At 40.5% G+C, this 26,821-nt stretch overlaps 1 protein-coding gene across 2 annotated transcripts in view; it reads left to right on the top strand.

Annotated features, from left to right (window-relative positions):
• Positions 1 to 26,821, top strand: part of LOC113015681 (E3 ubiquitin-protein ligase Midline-1-like) — an 87,132-nt gene that overhangs the window by 7,702 nt on the left and 52,609 nt on the right. The window contains exon 1 of one of the 2 annotated variants that reach the window (XM_026157798.2): positions 21,370 to 21,656. The exons of the other annotated variant lie outside the window; for it this stretch is intronic. The gene's annotated coding sequence lies outside the window, so the exon portion shown is untranslated. Of the gene's footprint in view, positions 1 to 21,369; positions 21,657 to 26,821 lie in introns of those variants that run through there. 2 annotated transcript variants of the gene reach the window in all.

Genomic DNA, 26,821 nt, shown 5'->3' with positions numbered 1-26,821 from the left:
CACTGTCCAAACACAAAACCCATTCCAGAGACTTGCGACTCAGATTTCATTTTGTTTGGTCTGCATTAGGGGAAAACCAGAATAGGAATGTGACTAGTCAACAGTATCACAGTCATGTAGGAGCCAAGCTATGTTGGAAAAATGCAGCAGAATGAAAGAAAAAGTTTGCTCTAGTTCAACATCCCTTCCCTGCACTGGAAAGGTCTCTCAAATTGTATTGTATTGGCTAATACACTGTAATGCATTTGTGCATCTTTACACCCTTGAAAACAAACACATTTTAACACTGTTTAAACTACCAATGCCCGCAAATTATCAGGATGGTCTTTTTTTATGTGGGGGTGTCTTTCTCTGCTGGATGCTGATGTGGGACCAGTTTGTGACACCAGTGTTCTTTGCTCCAAAAAGGAGCTGTGTCAAGTAGTACTCCCTATGCAGCCTAATTTCGTCTTTACAGGTTCATCCGTGTCACACAGTGCTGAGAATTTCTTGGATATTAATTCACCTTATTATGATTTGCATTCATTAGCATGGCATACATGAATGCAAAAAGAATTATGGTGCATGTTTTCCTGAAATAAATTCAGTGAGGTTTATAAGTAATATTTAGAACTGTATTTTAGTGGGTCCTATCGATATGTAGGGTCTTCACCTTACAATATAAAGCAACTTGAGGGTACCGTTGTTGTGATTTGGTGCCTTGCAAGTGATTAAAAAGATGCCTAGATATCAGCGTAATATTGGTATCTGCTGATATCGACCCTTTTAACTGATATTGTGATTTTGACCTGTTAGTAGGGATGGGTACCGGTGTCCGGTGCCATGATGGCACCGGTTCTGACATAAACGGTAGTAACCAGACCGAAAAGCAGCGCACATTTCGGTGCTTTATTTCGGTGCTTTTTTTTTCCTGAGCTGTGATACACTTCTAGCCAATCATTTTACGTTTCCGAGGATAGTAGGCGGGTCCAGGTACGTACGTTCTTTTAGAGCAGAGCTACAGATTAAAATGCCCAAGGCAAAGCGGTCAAAAGTCTGGCTGTACTTCACAGCAAAATATGCAAACTCAGCAGCTTGCAACAAGTGCTTTAAGCTGATACTGTGATACTGTCAAAGGAGGTAACACCTCAAATCCGATGAAACACCTGGCGACGCATAGGGTTTTTTTAAAAAGCCGAGAAATGCGCCGTATTTGATAGCTTGCTGCGAGACCTCACACCGAGCACATCTACTGCGGGTGGGTTGCCTGTTATCGGACCCGGAGTTAGCAACATCCCCCAAAAACCCGAAGAGGAGAGTCCTGGTCCCTAGCCCTGCCAGTGTAGCAGAAATGATGAGGATATTTGATGCAGCAGCAGCCGTTCTTCTCTGCGTGAGTAGCTTAATGTTGTTCGGGTGCAATTTACGTTGAGTAGGCTAACCACGTTATTACATTAATGCATGTAAGGTGAACTAGCAAACATCATCATAGCTACATGCGGCTGTCTTCTTGTTTGATGGCAGATACTCCCTTCACCCTGGCCAAAAAGGCTAAAATGACCAAAGAAAAAGAGGGAAACAGCTAAACATGAGAGGTTTTTGGACAAAGTTTGTGTTTTTTCCATTGTTTAAGCACTGCTTCCAGCCAAGAGTGATACCATATATGCCCCACAGCTGAAGAAAAGGCTAACATTGTTATCTTTTTACAAAAAACCAGCTGAACATGAGAGGTTTTTGGACCAATTTTGTGTTCTCCATTCTTTAAGCACCGGTTTGAGCACCGTTTAAGCACCGGCACCGTTTCAAAAGTATCGATTTGGCACCGGTATCGGATAACACCTAAACGATACCCATCCCTACCTGTTAGCATATAATGTTAAAATAAAGAAAATACTTTTTTTTGTTTTTTTAAGAAAATGACCTCCCTGATTCAAATATCCAAAAAAAAAAAAAAAAAAAAAAAAAAGACAAGACAATAAACAGAACAAAATAACACTTTTTATATCCCCAGAAATTGCCACTGATCTTGTGGAAATACTAGCCCGTATTTAAGCTCGTAATAGACCTTTGAGTGTTGCCTGACAGTAAGAAGGTCTTGGCTGCAACCTTTTCTCTGGGTCCTCCACCTTCCTTCCACAGTCCAGAGACATGCAGTTAGTGATTAATCGAAATTGCCCAAAGGTGTGATTTTGAATGTGAAGGCTTGTTCTGTGTGTTAGCCTCGTGACTGCTTATCCAATATACCTGTCCAAGGTGTAATTGAATATTTTAATGGTTTCCTTTTTCCTGTCCAAAGTGTACCCAGCTCTTCACATAATCTCAGCTGGGATAAGCTACAGACCCCAAACCTAGTTGGACAACAATTAAAGAAAGCAGATTGATATGTAAAGTTCTCACTTTTAAAAAAATCTGTGTGACAATTAGGTGTTTTCTACCAACAATCAAGAGCCACAAACAAAAAAGTTGGCACCACCATGGGATGAAAAATTTGATGGGCCCACTTACATCAGTGGCTACTGGGAGGGGCTACCAGTGATCGCAAGACACAAACCACAACTTTTGTCAACAATCCTACATAATGATCTCCAACCAATAATGGAAACATGTCCTGGTTCTCAGGAACAAGACAATAAACAGGGATGAACAAATTCAGCTTTGAATGACTCCATTCCCCTCACCACCCAACCAATCACAACAGATGGAGCCCCTCCCCGACCCTTGTTCTGAAAGAGGTTTCTTCCTGTTAAAAGTTTTTTTTCTTGCCCCTGTCACCAAGTGCTTGCTCACGGGGATCGTCTGACCGTCGTAGTTTTCTGTATTATTGTCCTTACTTTGCAATATGAACCACCTTGAGATGACTTTTGTTGTGATTTGGTGCTACAAAACTGAATTTAATTTTTGTGAGGTACTCAATCTATAAGTCGATTTGTATTAATGGGAGGTGATGCTTCTTCCAAGCAAGAGTCAAACACTTGAAAAAAACACTTTCTTTTAGCGTCACAGCTGAGAATGGATTTCTTTTGTGCAAACAGATAACATGAACTGAGATATACAAAACTGTGCATTCCAAGGGATGCAGTGCTGCTATTGGCTTATAGATTGGCATGTTTGGGTGAGTTTTTTGGATAGTGGCAACAAAACACACACACACACATAAGTAGTCCCACAGTGTCTCTCTGTAAGCTTTGGAAAAGTGCTGCGGGTGGTTTATTGATTAAACCTCTGAGGTCAGTGTGTATGTGCTGGTGTGAGTTCGTGAGATTGGCCCTGCGTGTCTGTGGCTGGCACTATTTATCTCTGCTGATGTTAGAAGAATAGAGACAAGGTGTTGGCCCAGCCTGAGGGGACAGCTCCAGCACGATAGAGAAACAAGACACGTAGAGAGGGCAGGCAACCATGTTGGAAGCAAATGTCATTCGCTTTAAGAAGCATCGTCCCCTGGGATGCACCTGCATGCGCAAACAAAAACCTCCCGTTTATCTCCCTGTCTGAATAATGCATTCGAAGTGACTTAAATAGGTGGGTCTGTCTCTGTCCAGCTTCCCCATAAACAGCTGAAAAGCAAAGGGACCAAAGTCACGTTCCTATTTTATGTGGACAGGTTTTTGGTTCATTGATTTACTTTTACAATCTAAAAAAATCGAAATATTCCTTATGTGTCTAAGCGAATCCCTCAAACACAGAACTGGAATAGGCTATAGTCTCTGATAATTCTGCAATTCCTTATCCATTAGGCAGATGATCAACTGTGATTCCCCCTTAAAGCAGCAGTAGAAGATTATATATTACTCATTTGCAAGAAAATATGTTTGGTTACTTTCCTTTTGGCAGTAGAAGGTGGGGCATAATATGCACATATGTGTCTGCATTTCCACGAGTAATAGAGTAAATAAGTACCTGCAGCAGTTTACAATGCCTTGCTATTGCACCAATCATCATTCATCAAAAGACCGAGAGATGAAATGGCAACACAAATAAAGTAAAATCCATCTCTCTTTATTGGAACTCCATATTGTTATTGTTGCACTCTGCTGGAGCAACTTTGGAGAATTAACTGTTCAAAATCTCTCTTATTTATCTTATTCTGGCCCTCGCTGTCAACCATTGGACATGTGAAACAAGCAAACATTAGCTCCTCTCGCTTTAGGGTAACTTTCTGATTGGTTGAGCCTCAAAAAGAAGGTTTGGGGAGCAAGTGGTGTCTTTGCACCAGACAGGGAGTATTTAGAGCAGCCTGAAGGCTGAACTTTAAGCTTTAGGCTCACGAGCATCACCTCATTATTTGAACCCCCCACCATCATGTCAGTTCCACTTTAATACCAATTCAAAATTTATTCACAAGCAAACACGATTAACAAATGTTGTATACTTCTCTTTAAATTTTAAAAGGCAGAACAAACTTGTGTGTTTACATTTTGATCACATATCGTGCCTTGAAGCTGTAAACATTGTCAAAAATATATTTAGGATTTATTAAAGCCCAGACGACTTAATTAATAATTCAGCCCATTAATGATCCAACTGAGAGCATCATTTATTCCATTCATAATTAATCACTGTCTCATACTGCCATGCTGCCATCACATTGTTTAAGGCCCCCCCACCTTCCTTCATACAAAATGCATGCTCTTTGATTAATGTTCCAGCTTTCGATTCCTCTCACTGACTCTATTTCATAGTCATCTGCATCCCCAGCTAGCATCTTGGATTCTTTTTATTGCCATAGAAGATGTGTACTTTTTTATGCGGTATGAGCAAAGCGAGTTGTTCCCGATGTGTGTGCGCGCGCAAATGTGTGCTCTTCCTGTCACAGGCGATGGCAGTCCCATAAATCAGAGTATTTTCTCACTGTTGGGTGGACTATAGTACATTAACTATTGCATTACATTAACTACCACACACACATGAACACACACACACATGTAATCACAGAGCAGCATTGCACTGCAGGGTACAAGAGCAAAGGGAGGTTGGAGGGCCTGACTTTCACTTATAACTTATTCATGCTTCACGCAGTCATTCGGCACACCTGTGAAAAAGTCCATTTTTTTCACAGTGGGAATGCTCAGCTAAAGAAGCCTTTGACTTTAAAATGACAACTTGCTCCTCAATCATCTCCACATAGAATTTCCTATGACCTCTGTTAGGTCTTCAAATGATGGGAGCTGCAATTTTTTATTTCTTTATTTTTAACCCAAAGTAAGGTGTGCACTTCTGTTCTCACAGTCGGTATCAGTGCTCCAGCTGGTGTGATGTCATAGTTGGCTGATTGAATCATTGGCCAGTCTGGAGAGAGTCATCTTACATGATATGCAGTTACACTTTCAATCTGTCCATCATGTTTTTATTATTTTTTTTGCAGTTTTCTTTAACTTTACTCCAAGTAGTTTTTATTCCAGTTGAGGTTTCCTAATTAATGCATCTATGAACTTTGTCTGGGTAGTTTCTGTAAAGTTACAAATGTTTTTATAAAACTTAACAGATGCAGTTTGCAGCATTTAATAACCCTTTACAGCATACTTCATAATTTCCATCCAAGTAATACAATACTTGTTTTAAAGAATTTATAAGTAGACAATAATATACACAGTGGTTCCATCTGAAATCACCAGTCAGTCACATGATCACATCTCATGGAAGTAGTAACCAATCAAAACCATCTGTTAGATTGATAATGTCAAACTCATTTTACATCAGGGGCCACATGCAACCCATCGTAAGTGGGCCAAACCACTGAAACCACCCTTTCTGTCACTGTGAAGATATTTAACTACACTTTTAAATTCCTGAGATATCTTAATATAAGAAAAAAGAAGTGCAGCTTTAACAGCATTTCTGAGTTTTTCCACATATCCAAGAAATGCTGCTGTGGAAAATAAAATAAATCTGTTAGCATGAATAAATAAATGTGTAAAATTACAGAAAAAAAGTTCTGGTAGCGCCCCGGTAATTACTAAACTGAACATTTTTGTTAATTGTTTTTTTATTTATTTATTTATTTTTTACTGTGGACCCAGTGGGAAAATTCACAATGCAGGAACACCAGCAACACTTAAGGGAAGATGAACAACTTTAGTAATTGACCAACGCGTTTCGGCTTCTTTCTTTGACAGATTTCTGTGAAAAGTAGAGCTCCATAATCTTGTGATGCATATTCCTTTTGCAAGATGGAAAAAGGCTATCCTAATAGTTCACAGGTTGTATAATCCAATATATTTAATATTTAGTAAATGTACCTAAAGTAAATATACTCATGAAATGACTCTTTTTCGAATCATATGCATGTTATTCCTGCAGCTGTTGATAGTTTTATTTAATTACATTGCTCAGTGCTTGATCTACAGGGTGGGCCATTTATATGGATACACCGTAATAAAATGGGAGTGGTTGGTGATATTAGAGCCCTGTTTGTGGCACATTAGTATATGTGAGGGTGCAAACTCCTCAAGATAGGTGGTGACCATGGTGGCCATTTAGAAGTCGGCCATCTTGGATACAACTTTTGTTTTTTCAATAGGAAGAGGGCCATGTGACACATCAAACTTATTGGTAATGTCACAAGAAAAACAATGGTGTGCTTGGTTTCAACGTAACTTTGTTCTTTCATGAGTTATTTACAAGTTTCTGACCACTTATAAAATGTATTCGGTGTGCTGCCCATTGTGTTGGATTGTCAATGCAACCCTCTTCTCCCACTCTTCACACACTGATAGCAACACTACAGGAGAAATGTCAGCACAGGCATCCAGTATCCGTAGTTTCAGGTGCTGCACATCTTCTAGACGGCAATGGTGGTAAAGCTTAGCCTTGGTTTATTATTTACTTCTTAGTACTACCTCCAGATGTGGTAATTTCTGGCCCCATCTGGATGCCACTGAGATAAATGTGGAGTCCAAAACCGGTAGGTGGTCTGTCTATCTTTTATATACAGTCTATGCTTAAAAGGCAATTAGGGCTGTTTCATCAGTTATGTTGGACCCTGAGTGTTGATCTGAATTGCCAGGGGCTTTTATTGAACAACAGTATTTGACTGTTGAAATCTTTTTCATAAATATCACATTTGATAATCACCAACAAATACAAAATATAGCATATATTAAAATGTACCAGGGTTATAAACATGTAATTGCTACTGTCTCATGTCATCTATGGTAGCATAAAAAATGTATAAAATGTTATCAACACTAGCAATTTACCAGCTGTACTCTCAGTGCTTATGAGGCACTGACATTTGCTGTACTTTATCATCCAAGTTTGTAAAGACCGTCATTTACTGTAGAATGTGCGGTTCATGAGTTATACAATGAGGCAAGGACGAATGGTGAGCTGAATGGGTGCGACATGCAAGTAGAGCATTATCGACGGATGTGTTAATGTACTAATTAGAGGGTTACACGGGGGCATAATTAGGATTTTAGTTTGAAAAGCTCCGTGGTATTCAGCTGTGCTTGACAGGACAATAAAGGGAAAACACGCCGACCTTCCTCTCGGCCACAAACGGCAAATATCTTAAACTGGATTTCGTTTGTAGCCTGGGCTGAAAGGAAGGAGGAGTGAAGAGAATTTTTATGCCTCATCACACCCTCATCACACCCTCATTCAAGATGGCAGACACACTCTGCGGTACTCTTGCCCCCGTGTGAGAATTTTAATAGATAATGCAGCGATGCCTGAACAGAGAAACAAACTTGGTTGTGCGTGACAGCGACCGCCCGAGAGCCGGCTAATGCTCACCAAGTGGTGCAGAATATCCAGTGACCTATTATGTGCAGCTGATGCTTTTTCCTCTTTAAACCTTCCCAAGTTGCATCTTGATCTAATAAAACTGGATTGGTATTAGTAATAGGAATATAAAAAAGAAAGGCAGAATGATCTGATCTTTTTTGCTCTTTGCTACTTAAAAAAAAGCAGGATGTTACTGACCCTTAAGCTGATTCATGAATCAATAACAAATGGCTTAAAGATAGCCCCGTTTTATGGAGGTCTTCCACACAGTTTTCAGTGTCTCGGTTTATGAGAGCCTGGTCAAAAAAACTGTCCAACTTTATTACGTTTGACAGAGTATTAATGCTGGATTGAGCCTTTAGGCAGGTCAGAGAAATACGCCTTAGCATCAGTGGTGCTGGGTATCATTTAAAATTTACTGATGTGAAAATGATGCTTATATTATGAAGCTCCCTGACTTCTTTTTTTTTTTTTATACAGGCCTTTATTCTGTGACTAGCATTATAAATTGAAATGACTTCCATTTGCTGATGATACGAGGTGCAGGCGAAAGCTCCGGTAAAGCCGAAGCTTTTTGACTTTGAGCTAAAATGATTTTGTCTTATATGCCAAGACAGATTTTCTTTTTTGCCCAGGCACAATGCATGCAGCACAGCCAGCTGTAACAAATAATGAAGTTGTGGTAGCCTGCTGGTAATAAGCAGCTCTTATTTATTCAAACTGTTGAACTGAAATGCTGAACAAAGACAAGACCGTTGGAGGCTATGAACCAAACCAGTGGTTTCGTTTTTTAGTTTTGTGGCTAAACTCCTAAAACGCTGTCAATCTTTTGTTCAAAATAAACATTTTTGACCTTTATTATTGTTATTATTATTGTTTTAAAGATACAGACATTTCTTGTCTTAGTCTTTTTTTGGTGAAATTATGTGATGTCATAGCGTGCCAGCTGGTACTGCAATGGGTTGAAGGCAAGCATCGGGGACGGGAGTCCTTCAGTGACAGTTTGAGGCCACACTGGGTCCGCTGACAGCTAATGATGATGCTGCCTGACACCCATATGTATGCATGTGTGCGAGTACACTTATGTGCACATGTCTATGTTTATCCCCGTTTGCCCGTGTGCAATACGGGTGCACATTCGTGTGCAGGCTTTTGGGGCATTTATGCTTGCACGCTTCTCTGTGCATAGGGGCATGTTTGCATTAGCCCAGATGATGTTCCAGTGGTGACAGAATGACCTTGAGCTCTAGCTGTTGGGTAATGTGCCAGATTTAGACAATGGATCTAGAAGAGAGGATGTTTAGTACCCCACATGAATAATGTGGAAAAGAACTGCTCTGAGTCTTATTTAACTGTAACCCTGTTTTTAATCACATCCAATGCCATGTCACGCTTGAAAGGAGATGTTCACAACTGCTCATGGTTCAGAGTTTGTTACTCAGCCTGACCTCGGTTGTCTCATTTTTTTTTGTTCAGAACACACAAACAGCGGGGAATCAAAATATTGTTGTATGTCAGGCTTGAGTTCATCCAGTTCACGTACACAAATAGACGTGAGTGCAGACTCACCTCTGATTCTGTGCTATCTGCTGATTCATGTTGTAAATGTGCAACATTCAGTATTCTTCTTGTTTCTCAAATCGCATATGTCCATATGTACTCTTGCTATTTTGAGTGAATGGGTACATTCATGTACATGCAGTGACATATGGGTATGTAAGTATAGTATGTAGACTGAGCACACATTTTTAGGAAGACCTGTTCAACTGCTTGTCAGCACCAATGTTTAATCAGCAACTGTTTAAGTTCAAACTGACCATCAGAAAGGGAAAGAAAAGCTGGTTTAAGGGACTTTGAAAGTGGAAGGATATTTGGGCCTAGTTGGGCTGGTCTGAGTACAGGGTGGGCCATTTATATGGATACACCGTAATAACAATGGTTGGTGGGAGTGGTTGCTGATATTAAAGCCCTGTTTGTGGCATGTTAGTATATGTGAGGGGGCAAACTCCTCAAGATGGGTGGTGACCATGGTGGCCATTTAGAAGTCGGCCATCTTGGATACAACTTTTGTTTTTTCAATAGGAAGAGGGCCATGTGACACATCAAACTTATTGGTAATGGCACAAGAAAAACAATGGTGTGCTTGGTTTCAACATAACTTTATTCTTTCACGAGTTATTTACAAGTTTCTCTTTGTTCACAGCCATTGACATGTTGAAGAGGTTAACACGTGAGGAGCGGATCGAAATTGTGTTGATATCTGGCGGTAACCGGGTCATTGCAGCAGATTTCAATGCAAGACACCCTACGAGACCACCCATCTCCCATGCTACAGTTAGCAAACTGCTTGCTAAGTTTCGTGAAACTGGTTCAGTGTTGGATTTGCCAAAATGTGGACGCAAGAAAAATGTCACTAATGAAGAAACATCAGTGGCTGTCCTAGCTTCATTCAGCAAGCGCCCAAAGCGTAGCACTCGCCACATGTCACTGGAGAGTGGCATTAGTCGAACATCTCTTCTGCGGATATTAGCTACTCACAAATGGCACCCTTACAAAGTGCAGCTACTGCCGCATCTCAACGAGGATGACCCAGATCGGCGCACGGAATTTGCAGAATGGGCAAAACAAAAATTTGAACAGGACCCTCAGTTCACGCAGAAGATTTTGTTCAGTGATGAGGCAAACTTTTATGTGAATGGTGAAGTTAACAAACAAAACCACCGCTATTGGTCTGACACTAATCCACATTGGATGGATCCCTCCAAGACTGTTGGAACAACAAAGGTCATGGTTTGGTGTAGAGATGGACCGATCCGATATTACGTATTGGTATTGGTCCGATACTGACCTAAACTACTGGAGAGAAATAAACAATGTAATCCGATCCGTTAAATATCAAAAAAGCACCTCACAAAACTTGCGACACGCTGTAACTCGCCTTATAACTTTAGCACGTCGGAACAGTATGCGTCACGTGATAGAGCGGCTGTGGCGTGCGGGACCTGTCAGTGGTCTGGTTAAGCATTTGGAGCTTCGCTACCAACCCGGAATTTCATCTCCGACAAAGATATCCCCGAGAAAAATAAAGCAAGTGTGTAAGTCCATCTCTGAATGTTTGTAAAGCATTCCCGCATTAAGCTTAACAACCGATATATGGAGCAAGTGCCTCTTCTCTCTCCCTGCCTCTCCTGTTGCTACATCAATCATGAAACTGATCAATGATCAGCTGATCGGCTTTTCTGTCGCGACTCCCGTCTCTCTTCTTTGTTTTTGGCCCACTTCGCACCAGAAAGAGGAAACCAGCGGCTGAACAACAGCAGCACGTTTAAGCTTGATAAGCTGTTGTTAGAATTTATTTAATATTACTTTTTACACCAGGATCTTAACTGTGCAGGGGCGGATCTAGCAAAGTTTAGCCAGGGGGGCCGATAGGGCATTAACAGGGAAAAGGGGGCACAAAGACATACTTTTCTTTCTTATTCTCATTTAAATTGTGTAGCTTTTAATAAATAATTATCCGCATCTTACACCCAAAGTTTTAATCTGATAAAAAATGTATAGAAGTCCATTACTGTATATAGTAACTATTAAGTCTAATATACCCTAGGTAAGCTATTGTACTTTTTCCATCTGTGCAGTCTGCAATTCTGTTGAAGAAAGATGCTGAATCTATTTAATTATTCTTGAAAAATAATTGAGTTCTGTGCATTTTTTTCCCCACACTGCGTCAAATTAAAGTTGATTACGTCGATTAAGCATCATGAGGTGGAGGGTGGGGGGTTCCCTATTTTAAATTTTTTTTTTGCTGGGAGTTTTAGAACACTATTAGTTAGGTTGCTTACTCTTTAAAATACCAGAATAGGGAGGATGGAGTAGGTTTAAGTTTATTAGATTGATCAGTATTGCTGAACTATGAAATATTTTTACATACAGGTATAACAGAATAGCTTTAGTGTTTGTTTTTTTGTAACTTGAGTATGAACTTATACAAAAAGCAGCAAGATTTAAAAAAAACATTTTTATTGATTAAAAAACACACTATATCGGATTCACATCAGTATCGGCAGATATCCAAATTTATGATATCGGTATCGGACATAAAAAAGTGGTAACGTGCCATCTCTAGTTTGGTGTGGTATATGGGGTACAACGATAGTGGGTCCATTCTTCATCAATGGAAACCTCAAGGCCACTGGATATTTGAAATTGCTACATGATGATGTGTTTCCCTCTTTGTGCACTGAAGCTGGCACGTTCCCTGAGTTTTTCCAGCAAGATGGTGCACCACCACATTATGGGTGCCAGGTCCGAGCATTCTTAAATGAACAGTTTCCTGGAAAGTGGATTGGTCATCGTGGGCCAGTAGAATGCCCCCCAAGGTCTCCCGATCTGACCCCCTTAGACTTTTATCTTTGGGGTCATCTGAAGACAATTGTCTATGGTGTGAAGATACGAGATGTGCAGCACCTGAAACTACACAGCAAAATCTCCAGTGTTAAATTAACACTAGAGAGTGTCTATATGGGTCCACACCTCTGAGTGTTAAATACAACACTGTTGAGTGTTAAATTAACACTTTTGACAGTGTTATATGTTTAAAAGTAACCTAGTCAGTTTTGAAGATTAACAATGGCTGAACAGAGAAACAAACTTGGTTGTGCGTGACAGCGACCGCCCAAGAGCCGGCTAATGCTCACGTTCCCAGTGCTGATTTTCTAACACTGGAAAATAACTCAAAATGTTAGGAATATTCCAGTGTTAGAAAACCAGCACTGCTCAGTGTTAGCCATTGTTAATCTTCAAAACTGACTAGGTTACTTTTAAACATATAACACTCTCAAAAGTGTTAATTTAACACTCAACAGTGTTGTATTTAACACTCAGAGGTGTGGACCCATATAGACACTCTCTACTGTTAATGTAACACTGGAGATTTTGCTGTGTACGGATACTGGATGCCTGTGCTGGCATTTCTCCTGCGGTGCTGCTATCAGTGTGTGAAGAATGGGAGAAGAGGGTTGCATTGACAATCCAACACAATGGGCTGCACATTGAACACATTTTATAAGTGTATTTCAGAAAATGTTGATCTTCTGGACTTTTTCCACACAACCAAAATCTCTAGGGTTTACAGAGAATGGTCTGAAAAAGAGACACTATCCAATGAGCAGCACTTCTCTGGGGAAAATGCCGTCTTGATGCCAAAGGTCAGGGGAGAATGGCCAGACTGCATTGAGGTGATAAGAAGGCAACAGTAACTTGTTACAACCCAGGTATGCAGAAGAGCATCTGTAAATGGTTCACAAGATATCATACCTTTAAGCAGAAGAGCACACCAGGAGCCACATGTCAGTGAAGAACAGAAAAAAGAGGCTACAAGTCACACTGTCTCACTAAATTTGGAATATAGATGGTTAGAACCCTGGTCTGATGACTCTCAGATGGTATGGTCAGAGTCTGGCATGCATAACATGAAAGTGTGGAGCCACCTTATGTCAGTGGTTCAGGCTGGTGGTGGTGATGTCATGGCGTGGAGGATATTTTCTTGGAATAAAACCTTCACCATCTGAACATCCTCTAACACATAGGTGTCAAACTCTGGCCCGTGGGCCAAATTTGGCCCGCAGCCTAATTACATTTGGCCCGTGAAGCCATACCAAATTACTATTAGAGCTGGCCTACTGGTATTATACAGCTAATATATATATTGTTTAGTATTAAGCTTTGCTTGTTCCATATTTTTACAGTTTTTCATACAGTTTTTCAGCAAAACGTGTTTGAGTCCATAAGAAAAGATTCATTCTTATATCTGGAGGAATAAATATATTTCAATAAATATTAACGTTAGCCCGCGACTTTGTTCCAGTTTTGAATTTTTGCCCACTGTGTATTTGAGTTTGACACCCCTGCTCTAACAGGTTACCTGAATAACATTGCTGTTCCAGTAGAAGAGCATAGGATAACAGCAGTTTTAGCTAGCCATTGCATAGCAACCTATCACTGAGTTTGGTCACTAGCTAGCAGCAGCGTTTCATTGAAATACCAGGTGTAGGGTCAAATTAGTTAAAACTAAGACAACTCACTGTCTTCGATTAGAGACAAACTCACATAATATGCAATATAATTTATTTTAAAATAGTGTGCACTACATGGAGTGTACTAACAGAGCAAATTGAGGCCCCACATCTGATTTGTTTGTTATTGGAACTACTCTTTGCTGACACAGAAAGGTTACTCTTGATCTATAGTCATTTTCTGAGAAAAGAGAGACTTTGCACTTAGTGTTTATCATGTTGATTTCTTTATCTCCTGCACTACCCCCCCCCCCCCCCTCTTCTTTATCTCTTAATCTGTCTGTCTTGCCTCTTGTCCCTTCCTAATGTCTGTTTTTCGAGGCTTTTCTGTGTATTAGTTTTTCGCAGATTAGATCACTTTATTTACTGAGGTCACTTGACAGAGACAGATAGCTTCCAGGCTCCACAAGAGTATCTCCCAAAACACACAAAGGAGCACAACCAAAATGCAACTTCATTCCTACTTTACACCCTCTTAAATCCCAAACTGCACTTCAAAGCAGACAATGTCTCAGCTGGTACCAGCTGTATGTCTTCGACTTCCTGATTAAAACCAGTCCTCTGCTGACCGCATGTGAACTTGCTCTTAAAAAAAGGGCCAAAGGTCAGCTTGAGGGGAAATCTGTTTGGCATTTTCCAAAAGGGCTTTTACTGCAACTACAAAGATGGCCCCGTGTTTTCTTTTGGTCTTATACAAGAAGGTCTGCAATTGAGAGCAAACATAAGAAGGCCTATACAGAATATCTCCCAAGCTTCACATGAGTCATACAGTAAATACTGTTAAAGATAACAATCAGTGAAGAGGGGAGGTTTTAAGATGCTCTCCATCCAAGTCGTAAAAGTGCCTCTGGAAGATAATATGCAGATGGATCTGATGTTTTTTTTAGCACGGATTGGTGGGTTTGAAAGGATTTGCATTGTTGGATACTCTACAGAATTTGTCTTTTTGCATATCGTTCACCCAGGATGTTGACCAGGGTCTATTTAAATACCTTGAAGTGCACACGTGAGGTAAATCCTACAAATCCCAGGCTACCCATGGCGTTGCTGCCCTCTGCAAAGGTCTTGGTCATAACCCTGTCGTCTTTTATCCCTGTAATGGTCCGAGAGAGGAGACAGACCCCTCTGCATTCCGCTCATTCCTGGTAGTTAAAAGTAAAGCCTCTTTAAATTCTGAGCGGAGGCCAACCTTTCCCAAATTGAGAGTCGTCATGGGACACTTGAAAATGAAAAGGCAATATTACAGACCCTATATTTTACCAAAAGATGGAGCAGCCTTCATAAAGCAGACGATAAAAATCAAGCTTGGAAATATTGCTTTGGGTTTCCATAGAAAAGCTTTTACCGTCACTAACTTTATTATCTGTCTCATGTTTTCTTACAGCTGATGATAAAAAAAAAAAAGTTCTCTGGGTACAAACAAAACCGCAGCCTTGAATACAAACAGAGTCAAACTTTCTCGGTCTCTCTGGTTTGTGAATACATCTGTGTTTCTATGTGTGTGTCAAAACATCTCCACGGAAATGACATTTCTGAACAGAATGGAAAATTTTGTGTTTTTACTAAAAAAAAAAAAAGAAGAAAAAAATATTTTTCTTTTATTTCTTGCTTTAAAAGTTATAAAATGAAGCCATTATTATTCTAATACTCAGCACCCTTTTGTCTTTTTCCACAATGACATTTGAAGCACAATCACAATACCACCAGGGGCATCACAGGGATATATAGTTCAAAGTGAAAAACAGTCACGCTGCTTTACAGCACACACACAAAGCTTTAGCTACTGTGTGTGTGCTGAGAGACTTGAATGAAGAGTCCTCGTGTTCATGTTTTAATTCCAAAGAGTGCTGTTGGATAACTTCCAAGGGGGGAAAAAAAGTAACAGACGACCTGTCAATGCAACACAATACAGTATCCATGTCTACAGTGTTGCATCAGTGGAATAAAACATTTTGAGTCTGTGTACGCTCAAAGACAAAACTTTGTTTCAAAGGAAAGCAAACTCTCACTTTAGTGGTACAGAAAACTGAATAAATGGTAAGTTCAAAAGTAGGCAGCAATTTTTAAAGAAATAGGTAAAAGCTGTTCACGCAAAACAATAGAACAAAATATAGTCAGATGGCAAAATAGACTGGTGATTAACATCAATCAAATGAATAATGGCAATTTGAATAGTAGGGATGGTGTTACGGGCTCTGCTGAGACAGCGTCTGTGTGGGATATCCTGGATGGATGGAAGAGAAGTCCCACTGATCTTTTCAGCAATTCTCACCACTCTCTGTAGCGACTTCTTCTCTGGGACCCTGGAGCTGCCAAACCAGATGGAGGTACAGCTGGTCAGCACGATCTCGACAGTGACACGGTAGAAAGTGGAGAGGATGGGAGGGCAAAGGTATGCTCTCCTCATCCAGGAGCAGGAAGTACAGACACTGCTGAGTCCATTTAACTACTGATCCTGTATAAAATGATCAGTCCAGGCTGTCAGTTATCTCTACCCCCAAAAGCTTGATGCTTTTGACTACCTCCACAGCACTTGTTCTCAAGTACAAGTGTGGAATGACTGGGCTGTTTTTTCCTGAAGTCGATGATAATCTCCTTGCTCCTCTTAATGTTCAGTGTTCAGGAACAGACTATTAACACTGCACCATTCCACCAATCGCTTCACCTCCTCTCTATAGGACAGGTCATTGCTGTTCCTAATGAGACCTACCACTGTTGTTTCATCTGCATACTTGATGATGTGATTAGAAGCAGATGCGGCACTGCAGTCATATGTCAGCAGCGTGAACAGCAGTGGGCTCGGAACAGAGCCCTGAGGCGAGCTGATGGAGCTGGAGATGCTGTTTCCCACTCTTACTGACTGAGGTCTGTTGGTGAGGAAGTCCAGCAGCCAGTTACACATGGGGGTCCAGATACCCTTGGGTGTTGGTTTGTTGACCATCTGCTGACCGTATTGAATGCTGAGCTGAAGTCAACAAGAAGCATTCATACATGACTTCTCCTCCACAAGTGCCAAGCTCCGGTGGAAAGCAGAGGAAATGGCATCCCCTGTAGACAGTTGAGCTTGGTTCATTCTGTACTTTTAGTTTTTCATGTACTTCCTGTATCATCCATAGTTTCTCACTGGCCTTAGTGGGGATGTTCTTTATGACACAGAGGTCCTCTGTGCATTTATGGATGTAGGCAGATACAGATGTAGCATACTCCTGCACATTAGTGTGCTGATTATCAGTGGCAGCAGCTCAGAACATGTCTGCGTGGATTCAAAGCAGTTCTGTTAGACTTCCATTAATCCCTCAGACCAAACTTACCTTCCTCACAAAGAGTTTTTCTCTGATCAGTAGGGACCTATATGCAGGTATTAGCATCACAAAGATATGGTCTGATGAATTTACTGCTTGAGAACTGGTCGATGTTCGTAATTCCAACAGGAACTGGCGATCGTACACAAGTTTACTGACGTTATGCTGATTGTGAAAAACTGCAGTTCCTTAAATGACCAATGGGGTCTGACTCTGAAAATATGTCAATCCTCAAATGTTAAAAGGCCCAACTTTAGAGCAGAAACAGAGTTTTGTGTTATTTATGCTTCAGCAGGAAATCTACATTGCAACGTCCATCAGGAGCGGAAACTCCTTTTAACCCTACACCGTAACCTTATATGTAACCTGACGTGCACCTCCTGAGAAATGTAACTACACGCTGGGTCGATGCAGCCGGCAGTGACTTGAGTGGCGTGGAAGGTTATGGTGTAGGACTAAAAGGAGTTTCAGGTTACGACGTAAGTTAGGACCCAGATTTTCCATAGAAGTCCCAATCAAGCTTAAACGTCTACTTAAGAATACAGCTTTGGTATGTGTATAGCTAGTTTCCTCAGTGGTACCAGCAGGATACTTTTGTAACTAGCTATCTTAAAATGTATAAGTTCTTATAGTTTTCATTATTAGGTGGGCTTTTTAAGAATTTTGCTACAATTACATCACACTGTAATTGTATCACACTCTATCACACTAACCAGCACTAACCAGCAGAAAGAAATTCGATTAATGTGTTTGTATGTTACTTAGCATAGCTGACTATGCTTGCCATCTCTGTGAAGCTAATATCTGAGACTTAAAAAAGGCACTCCTGAAATTTTCCAATTTCACCAGTCAACTCATGTTTATTCTTAGTTCTTAGATCGTAGGGTCATATTTTTCCTTTGACATTTCTTTTTCTTTTACTAACTGCATGTGCTTTTACTTTTCCTTCTTCACATAGCGAGGGAACACTTCACATCTTGCCGGCCTGGTAAAGAGTGTTCAGAAAGTGAGTGGTCTTGCTCTCTTGCCGGCAACTGACCCGAGATGGAAACTCTTTCCTTGTCCTTTTCCAAAAGAGCATTCTTTAGCAGCAGCCTCACCTCGACTGATCCCACTCCAACCGCCAGAAATACACACCAGAATCCTGCAACTGCAACACACACACACACACACACACACACACACACACACACACACACACACACACACACACACACACACACACACACACACACACACACACACACACTGAGCATACACATACACTTTAGTCAACTTAGTCTAGGGTTTGGAATATGAAAATGTTCCCTGATGTTTAAAAAATTCACTAAGCATGCCATACTTTCCCACTTTAAGCGTATTTTACCACTTTGGCTCTAAATGACCTTATAAGAACTCCAAAAACACATTATCTAATAGGAATCTGTTAAACGCGCCAGTGAAACGAAATGCCAAGCATTGTCAGTTTTAGGCATGCTGTTTGGGACTTAGCAGACCCAAACAAACAGGTTTATCTGGCATATTCAACATATTTTCACGCCAAACCATACAAGCATGCAAGATAGAGTTAAACCGACAATCCACTGCAAGAGCAGGAACCATGTTCTACACTCAAAAACTAGAGGAGTCACTTCTCTAGGGCAAAAATGTTAGGGATTATTTCAGATAAGCTAGCAATGAGCTGCTTGCTATCAAGTTTTTTTTAAACATAAACTGTAGACTTCTCAAAAATGGTTTTGATTCAGACTTTCTGCCATTTCTCACACATAATCGCTTTCTCAAAATGAACTGTCCACTGCGTTTCAGACAGGTAGGCTTTCCAAGCAGCTGAAGATTCTGGATCAAAGATTGCAGTAATGACAGGCCAGCGTGGGCTGCGTGTGCGACTGACTTGCATCTCGGAGATTAATTTAAGCTGCTTTCCTTGTGGGCTGTGTTAAAAAAAAGGGAAAAAAAAAAGGAGGAGATTGTTTTTATGGGGAGCAGCCAAAACAGCTGAGGTTTCAAGGTGGAGGGAGAGAGGGAGTGACATCGGGACATTGGGGAGGCATTTAAATAAATTACAGAGGGTGAATTTGTGCTGAGGACGTGTCAGGGGTGGACAGATGGAAGGTAATACACAGGTGTCTCATGTGTAGTGGATTTTACTCATCTCCAATACAAAGAGAACTTCATTTGACAAATATTTAACATATTTGTTGAAGTGTTCTTACTTTGAACTGCTGTTGATGGCATTCGCCTTTAGTACAGCTTCCACTATGCTTGTTGTTCTCCTAGTAAATAACAAATCATGGTCACGGCATTTATACTAATCAGTGGTTTTAAGCTCCCTAGCATAAACAATGTTCTTCCTCACTAACTGCTATTAACTGTAGCACAGCTGGTATAAATTAAAGTTAAATGTCAAATTCAACTTGTGTCTTTACCACAACGATGATAAACATAGTGTCAGTATGTAATATGTAATAAGAGATTTCCTCATCTTCTTGCTGCACTTGTATTTCAAGCAATTCAGTTTTATGTAACTTTTATTCAACAAAAGTCAGACACATATATTATTATTTTGAAGTGAATAATGTAAAACTTGTAGGCCCATACGTCAACACAAATCCCTATCCTGATGAGGACACACATCAGGTCTTTCTTTCAGTACTGGCACCAGCGTAACCGATCAATACAGTGATTCGTCTTTAGAAACATGCACAGTTAGAAAATGGAGCCTTAAATCCTGACAGCTCAACACGTGATTTGTGGAACAGTTTAAGTTCGGGCTCTGGATTCTTGGCTTCCTTCGTGTTAGCATGCTACCTGTGCAGATGCATTTGAAGAACTGACTTTGCATTGCAAATCTCCAAACAAATTAGCTATAATCAGAAATGTAATCTTAGCAATGTTTTTTACAACAGTTTTTATGTCCTCCATTATGCTTAACTACCAAACAATACCTGAAACTATGAAAGGGTTGTGATGCCTTTAAAGCAAAAGTTAATGTTGCAACAGTAAAAAGTGCTATGCAAACTGAAAACTACTATACTACCACTTTACTAGCAGTTGGCAAGTGTTTGCAGACAAGTAGGCATCTTCAGACAAACTATGGACAACTGTGGCAATCTGAAGTTTGGTTCACCAGGCACTGTAAACAAACAAGCTTAGCAAACAATTTCACCTACCAACCTCCAGCAACCATTTGCCAACTACTTGCGAAATATAGATTTTCTCCAGTGACAAGAGGCTATTGGGCGGTCACTGATGGACTCTAAACCTGGATGACTCAGACTTCAGGGTTCCAGCTGCCTACAGCAAACACTCAGGAAGTTTTTTTTTCTATACCAAATGGTGGTTGGCAGCCAGTTGCCAACTGGGGTGTAAATATAAGCTAGCTCAATTAACAAGCTGCATAATCTGTATGTGCTGGAAGCACTAACTGGTGCAAAGCTATGGGCTAATATGGTGCTGCACTTTAATATACCAAGAATAGACCTGAAAGTTCTTGGACAATCTGTGCCACATAAGCAAGCCATATCTGTCATGATTAAAAGTATTATAGTTATCATCTATGCCAATCAAAACAGCCCTACCTCTAACTTTTAGCCTTAAAAATATCCAACAGGAGAAGTTATGAAAAAAATGTGTCTACTATAAGGCTGTTACGAAAGGGGAAAGTATCCATAAACACCCCAAATGCTTCATGTATCTGTAAGCGTGTATTTTAATGCTATGAAATTGGGCATTTTAACATGAGAGCCTGTGGGGACTTTGTCTTTTCTAGCATTTCAGGCTCAAGTAACCACTCTTGGAGCTGCTGTTACTGGCTTCATTTTTCACTCCCGGAGGTTTGGCCATTTAGAGGGCACTTGAAGTGACTGAGAGATGCAGTAAATATTTGCAAAACATAAACCCAGCAAAATAATCTGGAGTCTGGCTTTTTATTTGTTCAATTATTGCATCTGAGACTAAGCAATTATTTGAAAATCCACTCTTGAGAACTACGGGATGGTTTTTTTTGTGCTCATCACACTTGGAATATGAATTTGCATGCAAAACATATTACTGCAAGGATAAGTAGACATGCACACCCAATGTCTGTTTGTATGACTGCAAGGACACTTGCACACACAGCGGGCCCTGACTCCACCCCCCAGCAGTTCAGTGATTGGCCTACTTTGAGACAGAGCAGCTCGCTGGCAGATTTGAATACAGGGAAACAGAAAGGGAGGAATGGACAGAGGAGGAGGGGATAGAGAGAGGGGGGCGGTACACTACTTTGTCCCGTCTCTCTCTCTCTCTCTCTTTCTCTGTGCCGGGTCAGGATGGAAAGGCTTACACAGGCAGGAGGAAACATGTCATGAGAGGTGATGACACAGCCACGGAGACGCAGCTACATCCTCTCTGAGTCCCAAGTTTGCTGCTTGCTGTTGCTTTGCCACTGCCGCCGCTGCTGCTGTTTCTGCATCCCACAGAGGAGAGAGAGAGCCAAAGATAGCTGACATTCCCTCCCCCCCCACTCCCACTTCTCTCTCTCTTCCTCTCTTTTTCACTTTTGTTTGTGGATGATGGGATTTTAATCATGTGGAAGGTAAGGAACAGGAAGAAGAGAGGGGGGTTTGATTTGTATTTTATTTTTTTTTGTATGTGTGTGTGCTTACTGTAAGGAGGTGTGGGAGGTGTGGGCTGTCTCAGAGGGAGTTCTTCTTAGAGTAGTTTACTTAAGTCTCCCAGTCCCTGGGGGATTCCCGCATGCTTTCACCCTCCATCTCAGATCAGACTGTATTCTCAGTGGAAATAAGTAGTGGAAGCATTCAGTGCCAGCATTGCTGGAATGATAATGACAGAGCGGTGGCTTCAGGACTGAGCCAGTGAGTAGTGTGGAGCCAGCGAGTAGTGTGGAGCCAGTCTGTATGGTGGTTGAAAAGAAACTTGTGAAGAAACAGTTGCTAGACAGACATTTATAGCGAGGAGTTCTGAAGAACTTCAGCTTTTAATTTGGGCTCGTGGTCCTCCCTGAAGTGTGGCAGCTTCCACAGACACGAGCAAATCAGCTGATCCCACTTTAAGAGGTCGACAGGTATTAGCTGTAAAACTTTGGCAGCTTACCAAAAAAGTCTGTGTGTGGGCATTGTTACGTAGCATGTGAGTCTGGCTTTTTGTGACCCAAATTCAAAGAGCCACTGGATATTTTGGTGGTTGCTTGAAGCGCCGGCACACATAAAGGAGACAGGAGACAGTGCCTTGAAGGATGGTTAAAAGTGCACTCGTACTTGAGTACTTGAGTGTGTAAGAGCAGCTTCAGAGGTCCCAAATGTTTTGTCTGCTTTCCACTAAAGTGTGCAGGGAGTTTGACAGCATTAATTTGAAAGTGGAGATGTTTATCTGTACTGTCCTCCCCAATTCCTTCCTCCTCTATTGAAAGTCCTGTATGTGCAGATAGGATAAAACACCTTCGTATACAGGTTAGCTGCACTACATGCTCTACACGTTGTTCACATCCGCACAAGTCGCTCATTCTGTGTTTTTAAGCCTCCCAGAGGTCAAGTTATTGAATTTCTCTGTGCTGAGCCGTGTTAAGTACACATCAGTGCATGTGTGTGAGAGCGTGCATGCATCTTGTGCGTGCTGAATCATGTGGGTGACAGCTGGATAACACGGGCTCAGGTCTGCGAGTGCTTTTTCTCACCTGCGGTGGCTCAGCGAGATCAAGGAAATCCAGGTTTCTATGTTTGATCTGCGAGACAGTGGAGAACTTGAGGAAGGGGAGGTCACTGTAGCCTAACTTGAGGCCTTAAGTAAGCAATCAAATGCATTAAATAGAACTAGGTGCTGCTCACTTTTAGTGATAGTTTATGTTGAAGTTGGAAATGGCTTTAACCTCATGAGGTCTGATGTAAAGTAACCCTAACCCCTAACCATATAGTCTTCATAAAATAGAACTTTTTGGTGGGGAAAAAAGTAAATAGTTTATGATTGCTATGATTTATAAACCCACGTATTTTGATACGTACAGGTCAAAGTTTGGTCACCAGCAGATTACCACAGTTGTCCATAGTTTGTTTGGAAGATGCCAACTTGTCTGAAAACACTTGTAAAATAGTTTTCGGCTTGTGTAGCACTTTTCACAGAGACTGTTCACCATTGTCTATGGAAGTCATATGGAAGTGAAATTATCCAATCCATCCAAATATAGCAGTACTTATGTGCTCACCATAAGTTGCCATATACAAAGTCTGCATTGACATGAATAGACTAGGCAAAACAAAAAGACCCTCTCTGTACTTGGTCCTTAGCTGTCACTTTGCCGACCAATATAGCAACAATAGCATTGTTACGGTTTCTTTTCCTGTTTCCCCCCGACATGTTTCATTGAGACATTGTCAGCCTGGACAGGCTTGACTGAAGCATCTTAGGTTTCAAACCCCCCTTTCTCTCCCGTGAATGAAGACTGAGCGTGGGAACTATGTAGACAAATATAGCAAATGCTGTTTTTTTTTTTTTCATTTGTTTTCCTTCTTGGAGCACATCTGTCAGTTTATGTAAACTTGACTCAGGGATAAGGTGCACTCTTAAACTTTGAGCGTTGCTGATGTAAAACGGATGGTTTGGTTTCTTTGAAGAAGAGTTGTGTGAGGTATTTATAGACAGTGTAGCCTCTAGTTTCGAGAAGCAGGAAGCATTAATGGACTGCAAGCTAAGCAACGTGCTGCTATTGACAGGGTTGGAAGCCAAATATATTGTAATCCGAGACCCACAGATGAAGAAAATGTAGGGTAAGTTGTGTCACTGTTTTACCTCGCTGTATGGCAGTCCTTTCTGATGAGGTACTGAGGCCAACCTCTTCAGAAACACCCTTGACAAAAAATAACTTACTTTTTCTTCCAGAACACTGGTTGCTGATCAACTACAGCTTTGACTTTAGTATTCTCACAACATACTCTCACTTCCAGCTCAACAGTCATTTTTAATCACAAACCCCATCTCCTCTTAAAATTTTATTGTTGTCTTCTCCTGAGGTAGTTAGGGCCTCAAGTTAGGAAACATGTTTGGTTTTTTTTAAACTATTTTACTTTTGTTTTAGACTTTACCTTTTCTGAAGCTGTTTGGTTACATAATTTTTCCACTCGTAGTCTAACCACTCTGGAGCCCAAAGTCAGTGTTTGACATCAGAGTTCGTCAAAGTTCCTCAAATTTAACATTTTTGGCTGTTTCCATGTTGTTTTCTTTTACTTAGCCTGAAGTTAGCATATTTGGACAAGAGAGTAATGTGCTCAATTATCAACTAATGTTTGCAAGCGTGGTTAGCCAGCTGTATCCATAAACTGTTGAGTGCAATGCACAGACAGATACTGTATCTGCTAATTACTGCAAGTGTCAGACTAATCAATATCACCAAAACTCAAGACCGCTGTACTTTGCATGTGTCTTCACTAGGAGTCGTAACACTAAGTCCATTTGAATCTGTTAAAAAGTCTAACCAATCATGGCACCAGTTGATGAGGATCTCTAAAATCCTTGAATGATCGGAGTCTAAGGTAAAGCACTACAAAAGTACAATTAGGATATTGATTTTGGTGGTTAGGTTGCTGTTATTTTGTTAGTGCTAAAATAGGCTTTGCTAGCAACAGTGTATAAAGCAGCACACTACTTAGTTTCTCCAAAGTGGGGGCATGCTGCAGGTACAGGTACCGATTATGGAAAAGCACTTCATATGACCTAGCTTCAAAGAAAGTACAATAACGCTTTGATCAGAAGAAAAAATAGTATTCCAGAAAAACTTTGGTGGCTAATGCCGTGACAAGCAGACAGCAGTGCTACTCCCTAAATATTCTGTTATCTCACAAGCATGTAGTATCCATGATAAAACGGGGAGGTAGAACTCCTGAGAGTCTTATCTGCCCGTAATTGGTTAATTTGATCTTCAAAGCGTCAGCAGTTGCCTACTTCAGACGCTCGAGGGGTGAACTGCTAATTGCTATCTAAACACGCTTCAAAAGGGACAAGACATACTGGATTCCTTTCTCTCTCTCTCTCATTCTCGCTCTATTTCCACTCCAGATCAGTTCATTTTATCCACCCCAGTGCGTTCTTTAATCACCCACTGGATAAGATGAGAGTGCAATGTTGCTATGGAAACATCAGAAACGGTGACAATGAGCACAATCGGTTCAGTGAGAGTTGGCAGCTTGTGCAGTCCTGTGGAGAGGATAAGTGGTTCCTCAAACTTTTTATTTTAAAGTTGTCAGGAGCCTCAACAGTGTGCTGCAGTGTGGTATTAGACAAGTTTCAAAATTTTAACTATATAAATATGAAATTGACAATGCTTGTACGACTATCAGGCTATTACACAGTTTGTTCTACTTAATGGAGGCTGAAGTGTAGCCTTTTTGTCTGATCTGCAGTCGAAATAATTCATGTTCATACTAAAAGGTTGAGTGGAGGATTATACCACGGTGCAGTGACCCAGCACTGCAAATAACTTTCCACTAATGTGGCAATATGGTCAGTAAAACCTGTGATACTGAATCTTTCTGAACAGAAACACAGAGAAATGGAAGAAGAAAAATGAAAATAAATAAATAAATAATTGAAGTCGAACTCTTCTTCAACATCTAAATCCTTGTCTCGTTCGCTAAATGTAAATGACAGTTTTGCTTCTCTGACTAAATTAATGAGTGGCCACACATTCTGCATGATGCTTCCCCGCTGAACAAGTAGTTGTTGTATTGCCTGGTGAATTTGGAAATCATAACTAAAAAATATACTGATAAGAGTCTGTAGTATGGAGCAGAGTGATGTTAGTGTGGTCAAATTTATGATAAAAACAGCCTGAAATTTTACGGATAAAATCTAAAGATTTAATCTAGCATCCTTAAACAAATCAGTTCAATTTCTGTAAGTCTCTTTGCACATTGTTAATGGCATTTTTTTTTGCTTTTTGGGTCATTTGATTCCACATATTATCAGCTAAGAACCTTTGACTATTTCACCATGAAATAATAAAAACACAAAACCTAAACTAAATCCATAGACTGTAAAAGATGGACATAGCCTGAGAAACATTTTGTCATGTTTCTCAGGTCTTTGTCTGAATTTCTACGAACATTATTGCTAAGGATTGTCTTATTGCATTGGAGTCACACTGGGTTAAATATGTACACTTGGGTTTTAAGGGGTATTTATTATTTTCTTCATTTTTTTGGGTTGTATGGAAGCCCCAAACGCAATTTCATTGTTCTTGATAATGACAATAAATAAATAAATACTAAATACTAAATAGCCATGTGACTACACTCACTGATATTGTCACCTATGGATTTCTAATTATTCCAGCATCATAGTTGTTGCCATCTTGGCTTTCTGGAACCAGAAGTTATCACATTAATAGCGAATGCTAAGCAGTTAGATTAGCAAGCTTTAAAGATAACTACTAATCAGTGCTAAGTAACATATTGAATATGCTACACCAAAATTCAAGCAGACTTTCTGGTTTAGCAACATAGAAAACAATGTAGTTTGTCACATCATTGTATTCAAAATGCTAAGTGTGTTCAGAAGTCCAGTTCAGCGACTTAGGTTAGCAGGAGGTAAAGCTAGCAGGCAGCAATCAGGTACAGTTGCCTTTGTTGGCACACAATGATTTCTGCCATGCATTAAAAATCTGAATGCCCTGAGTTAACCTCTCCCAAGTTCTAAATGCTGCTTTCAGTCTTTGTAAACTTTGTAAACATTTTCTGTTTAAAATTTTTTTCT

This window comes from Astatotilapia calliptera, chromosome 23 (genome assembly GCF_964374335.1).
Source record: "Astatotilapia calliptera chromosome 23, fAstCal68.1, whole genome shotgun sequence".
In the NCBI taxonomy this organism is placed as follows: Eukaryota; Metazoa; Chordata; class Actinopteri; order Cichliformes; family Cichlidae; genus Astatotilapia; species Astatotilapia calliptera.
The sequence above is the reverse complement of the archived record's forward strand: the minus strand, read 5'-3'. Positions and strand labels throughout refer to the sequence as shown.